Raw genomic sequence first — 6,057 nt, 5'->3', positions numbered from 1 at the left:
CACAGCCTTCACAAATTGTATAACCAGTAAATAAATCATCGTGTGGCATAGACATCTGTGTAGTGGCATACTGAGAATAAAACTCAGAGAAGATTAGGTCCCCATCTTAGGGTGTTTCTTGTCATTGAGGGGCACCAAAATCCCAGCTGTACATTTGGATCTCTGTGTGTAGGGAGGACAGCGAGAAAAAAATTACCCTTTTACCTTTCTATTCTCAGAATGATTGTGCCAGGCTCCAGCGTGGGGAGTTTGCTTTTAGGGTAGATACAAATGGGAAAATTCTGGACTGGATTGTTTCAGATCAAGAAAGCATGTGCAGAGTGTGACAGATTTAGAGGTATTAAAAAAGATCCCTGCATCTAGCTAATTTATTAATAGTTAGATATAAGCCACTTAATGAGCAAATAATAAACAAAAAAATTCAATTCTAAACAGTAAGGGCGATAAAAAATATATTTTTATTATTTATTTTGATTTCTTACACACGCTTCACCACAAGATCTCAAGGTGGGTTACAGAGATTTAAAATGAAGTTTGGTGTAGTGATTCGAGTGTCAGACTAGGACTAGGGAGACATGGGTTTAAATCCTCATTAGGCTATAAAGTGTTACTTTTATAGCATGTCTTCTTTCCCTCTGTGTACCATGGAAATAAAAGAGCCAATCGCTTCAGGTGAGAGTTCCTGCACTTCTTACAGAAGTTTCAGGTCGTTCCTTGAAGCTTCTGCTTTTGAAAAGTCAGTCTCTAAGGGCTGCATCCAAGTTAGTTACACTCAAACAAATACATTTAACCCAATGGACTTAACACAATCACTTTCAGTGGGTCTCCTCTGTGTATGACTTAGTCAGATGCAACCTTAGGTGTTTATTGGAGCTAGAAAGAAAGAAAGAAAATTGCAAATAATATTTTACCCAGTTGTGCAGTTAGAGGTGTTAAGCATGGCTCTTCTTTCCAGTGTTCTGTTCAGGGTTTTCACAGGCCTCATGATGCTTGAAAAGTATCCTTTAAAAAATAATCCTTTAAAGTTTAAACAATACACTTTACAAATAATTTCCTCCTTTTCTTCCTAATGTCTCAACGAATGAAACTGATTTGTAAAAATGTTACATGGGGGAAAAAATGCGAGAGAGAGACATTGCACACACTTTTGTAAATCAAGAAAATCTTTAATTAAAAAATAAACAAATAATTGATTTTTTTTAAAAAAATGGGTTGGATGCAGACCAAGTGATCTGAACTTAGTTCCTGTTGAACTTGATGGGACTTAAGGCATGACTGATTTGACTCATTGTTTTCAACTTTACTGACAATGCAGACCTAGGTGTGTTTGCTTAGAAGCAAGCTCTGCTGTGTTTACTGAGACCTACTCCCAGATATATGTGTATAGGATTGCAGTATTAAGTGCAATATACACAGCAAGCTGAGAGGGTGCTGTAACAATGACTTTGAATGGAAGGAGAGAGGCAGGGGGACGGGGACGAAGACCAATTTTTGGCATCATACAGGGTGCCGCTGAAATGTGAACGCTCAAAGTCTGCCGCTGCTTATGTTCTTTATAATATTTGAGAACACACACCCGAGGTAGGTAAGAAGTTTATGGAACCATGCATAGCATGGAGATAATGGATGGAGGAAAGTTTTTATCCCTCTCCTAACACTAGAACTCATGGACATCCAATGAAACTTAATGTTGGAAAATTCAGGATAGACCAAATGAAATACTCCTCTATGCGGTATGTAGTTAAACTATGGAACTTGCTCCCACATGTGAAAGTAATGGCCACCAATTTGGAAGGCTTTAAAAAAGGCTACTATCCATGATGGCTATGTTCTACCTCCACGACCAAAGGCAGTGGGCATCTGACTACCAGTTGCTAAGAATCACTCATTACTTTTACTCATTCTTTGTAGTTCTATCTGAGAAAAAAGATTTGCACCTTGGAATATGGTGCCACAATGCTTCAACCTTGCTAATGCTGAATCTATTCCTGTGCTAACTTACAAATCAAACTGGTTTGCTTCTTGTCATGTTATATTTGCTTCCAGGTTTCCAGGCTAAGCTCTCTGCTATTTGTATTATTGTTGAATGAATGTTGGGCAGCTCTGTTATACCCTTCCCTGTCTAGAGCAGCAGAGCAGCAGAAGTAAGTTAGAAAAGTCTAGCCACTCATTTGTGCCCTGGATGACTGAATCACTGGTTCTTGTCACTTGAAGGTCTGCACTGGCAGCCTAGTACTGCTTCACTGTAAACTCCCAACACTTGTTTTGGAACATTTTCAGTACAAGAACCTAGGCCACTACAAAATCATTGCCACCCGTTAAACCTTACTCAGAGTAAACCTACTGAAATGAATGAACCCAAGTTAGTCAATTATTAACTTCAGTGGGTCTGCTCTGAGTAGGTAAAGGACCCCTGGACAGTTAAGTTCAGTCGGCTTTGAGGTACAGAATTTATCTCCGCTTTCAGGCTGAAGGAGCCGGCATGTGACAGTTTTTCCGGGTCATGTGGCCAGCATGACTGAACCACTTCCAGCACAACGGGAAACCGTGATGGAAGCCAGAGTGCACAGAAATGCTATTTACCTTCCCATCGCAGTGGTACCTATTTATCTACTTGCACTGGTGTGCTTTCAAACTGCTAGGTTGGCAGGAGCTGGGACAAAGCCAAAGGAACTCACCCTGTCACGCAGATTCGAACTGCCGACCTTACAATCAGCAAGCCAGAGAGGCTCAGTGGTTTAGACCACAGTGCAACCAGTGCAGCCCAAGTCTCCATGCTGCAGACAAATTATCCTAAATATACAATGCAAAAAATAAGCCTAACTTCCCACTTCCAAATATCTACGCGAAAGCTGTTACTTTTTTGTTGGAAGGGTTGGGACGCAACTTAGCTTGCACCAGAGGCTGATGCGTCTGCACTAGAAGGAGTAGCTAGAGAGAGGAACCTCCATGTTTCCTAGACCAGGCTTCCTCAACCTCGGCCCTTCAGATGTTTTTGGTCTACAACTCCCATGATCCCTAGCTAGCAGGACCAGTGGTCAGGGAAGATGGGAATTGTAGTCTCAAAACATCTGGAGGGCCGAGGTTGAGGAAGCCTGTTCTAGACTGTCCTCTCTGACTGGTTCTGACCTTCCTTCAGGTGCTTGGCTCATTTCCTGTTTCCTGCTTCTCACCTGGGGAGAGGAGAAACAGTTTGTTTCTCTCCTGCTGAGATGTAACAGCAAGCATGGCTCAAGGCACATCCACCTACTTTGGATAAAATGAGGGCTCTTTCCTATCAAGCATGCATTTCCTATAATAAGTGTAGCTTTCTTGTTTTCCTAAATTCAGAGCCTCAGTGTGTTTATATTCAGGGTAAAGTTTGCTCCTCCAACAGAGATTCAGTGTCAAGTGGTAATGCCACCATCTAGCTGGCTACTGCTAGAAGCAGGATGTTGAGCCATTGGTCTCATTCCAAAGAGCTCCACATAAAATTGACAGAGAAGAAAGGGAACATCTAGTCCAGTCTGCTGCTCAGGGCAGGAACTATAATGCATCAGCAGAACCTTGAAGTGTGCACTAGATGCCCTGCTTGGTGGAGGACACTTTACCCTGGATGTATACACACTGATACTTTGAAGAAGGAAAATATGGAAGTGTGCTCCTCCAGTAGGGAATCCACATTAATTTCAACTTCTGATGAGCATTTTAACTCCAAATGCCAACATTTCCCCCTCCATCTGTGAAACAGTCCAAATCCAGCCAAAATTATATTCTTTCTGTTTTTTTATCTACAAAACATGTTCAAATTGATTAAATAACTTGAAGTGATACATGTAAAAACGAATATAATTATGACAGATACTCCCCCCCCTCTCTGTTTTAAAGAAGTAGTTTCAAAAGGGATTTAATCTGCACAAAGTTCATACTAATTGAGCATTTTGGGCAATTATTCCCGTCTTCCTCCAAGATTCAGGATTTTATAATGCCAGAGATTCACTCCTCTTCAGCAACTTCAATGGCAATTCATTTTAAAGGAATATACAACAGCCCTGTGGAAAATAATAAGGGAAAGGTAGCCTTTTTTAAAGGGGCATCCACTGGGAAGATCTCCAACACAAACTTCATTTCATAAATGGGACCTGTGTGTGAACACAGAGGTAGGGATAGATGATTCACTTTTGCATGTCTTCATTCATAAATTTGTCCAATCCCATCTGATCCCATTTGCGACTCTTTCATTTAAAATGCACAGTAATTTTGCAAAAATGCGCCTATAATGCATTCTGGTATGCTTTGAGGTGGGAAATATATCCCAAAAGTCTGGATAAGTGCAAAAGCCAAAGGACAACTGTATTCCAATTCACTTATTTGTCTGGGATGTGCAAACTGTTCCACTTTAAAATGCAAGCTGAACAAAATCCTCAAGCATCCAATTCTTAAACTGGAGTGTTCTCACCATGTACTTACATAGCGGATACTGATTTTTAAAAAACTTTTCATAATTTTCTGTAAGATTAACAGTGCTAACCCCTTGCCAGCCTACTCAGAAATAAGCCCACTGAGTTTAGCAGGTCTCATCACCAGGTATGTGGGTACAAGATTTCATTCCTCTAATCTTCCAATTTCACACATCGTGTTTGCTCCTTCTCTGACCCTAAACCTTACTTCACAGACTGTTATATCCTGGAGTATTATTACGATTAACAATAATTATTGATATACTGGAGATACTACCCAAAAGTTGCAATTTGAAATTACTTGCAGATGATTTAAAAAATGGTACAATTAAAAACAACAACAACCATCAGCTGCCAATGGCCTACAAAAACAAGAAGAAAGCTTTCTTTTCATAGTTGTTCTAAACTGTTTTTAATATTGTGCTTTAATGCTGTTACCTGTCCAGGGACCTTAGGGTAAAGAGCAGGTTATAATTATTACTTGCTACTACTATTACTACATATTTTTCCTATCCAAGACCCACCCTATTCCTGTGAATGTAATTTGTTTTAACTGTTTTTAATGTTGTTATAACCCATCCTGGGACTTGCTGGTGGTGGATAATAAATTCAATGTTGATGCTGCTGACAGTAATAATATTCCACCAGTAGAATCTCTGGATCTAGTGGTCAACACTTCTCCAATCTTCTCCCCCCTCCTATTTCTTTCAATGGGATCCTTATTGGGGAACTTCTCAATGGATTCTGGCTGTTATCATTTTGCCTTTCAATTTTAGCTCTCTCTGAGCTGAAATTAACGAGCATGAAATCCTAGTTAAAGACTTCCTCTCCCTTCCCCCTGAACACACCTCCCTCTTCTCCTCTCTGGACCCACCACAGTTCCCAGCCTCTCTGGAGATCTACCTTTCACGAAGCTGTTTCTTCTCAGACCTGATTATTCTGAGCCCAAGGGGGATTTCTCTCGGCTCAGCTTACACCGAAATTATCAATAACTTCGGCAGAGGCAATTAATGGCACAAATGCCTCGCTGTGTGGATCAGGCTTGGCATGTAGCTGGCCATTTCTGCAGCTTGGAATTGTGTGTGGATTTTTCTTTTTTTAGTAAAGCAACATTCATCAAGCGGAAAGAGAAGGAAAGGAAAATACCCCATCTCAAGCCCTAACTGAAATAGTAAGAGCAAGAAGTCCGGGGGGAGCGGGGAGGAGGAAATGTCAATGCATACTGGAGAAATTTTTCAAGAAGCAATATGTTTGTTCACCTTCCCCTCCTTCCTAAATAATACCTCTCAATCAGATTCCAGAGAAACTTGACATTGAAGCAACCATCCCTTCTAGGAAGTGTACATGTTTGCAGAGTGGTGGAGTTCAAATCCCCCAATGAAAACTGCAGGTTTATTCTCCTGATTATCATCTAGATCTGTTGGTCCCAGAAACTTGCTTCCTCTCTTCTATCCCTGAAAGAACGTTCTGCTCCAAAGGCCAGTTAACTGGGAGAGGAAAGCGAAGGGAGGCAAATGCTGGCCTCTGCCACTAGCTTCCCAGGATGAACATCAAGGCAAAGGGCAGGCCAGCTTGCTCCCTTCTGTTGGCCAGAGAAAGAGCAGGTGCTCCAGCACTT

The sequence above is a fragment of the Podarcis melisellensis genome, assembly GCF_964234715.1.
Source record: "Podarcis melisellensis genome assembly, chromosome: 8".
NCBI lineage: Eukaryota > Metazoa > Chordata > Lepidosauria > Squamata > Lacertidae > Podarcis > Podarcis melisellensis.
This window is presented reverse-complemented; position numbering follows the sequence as displayed.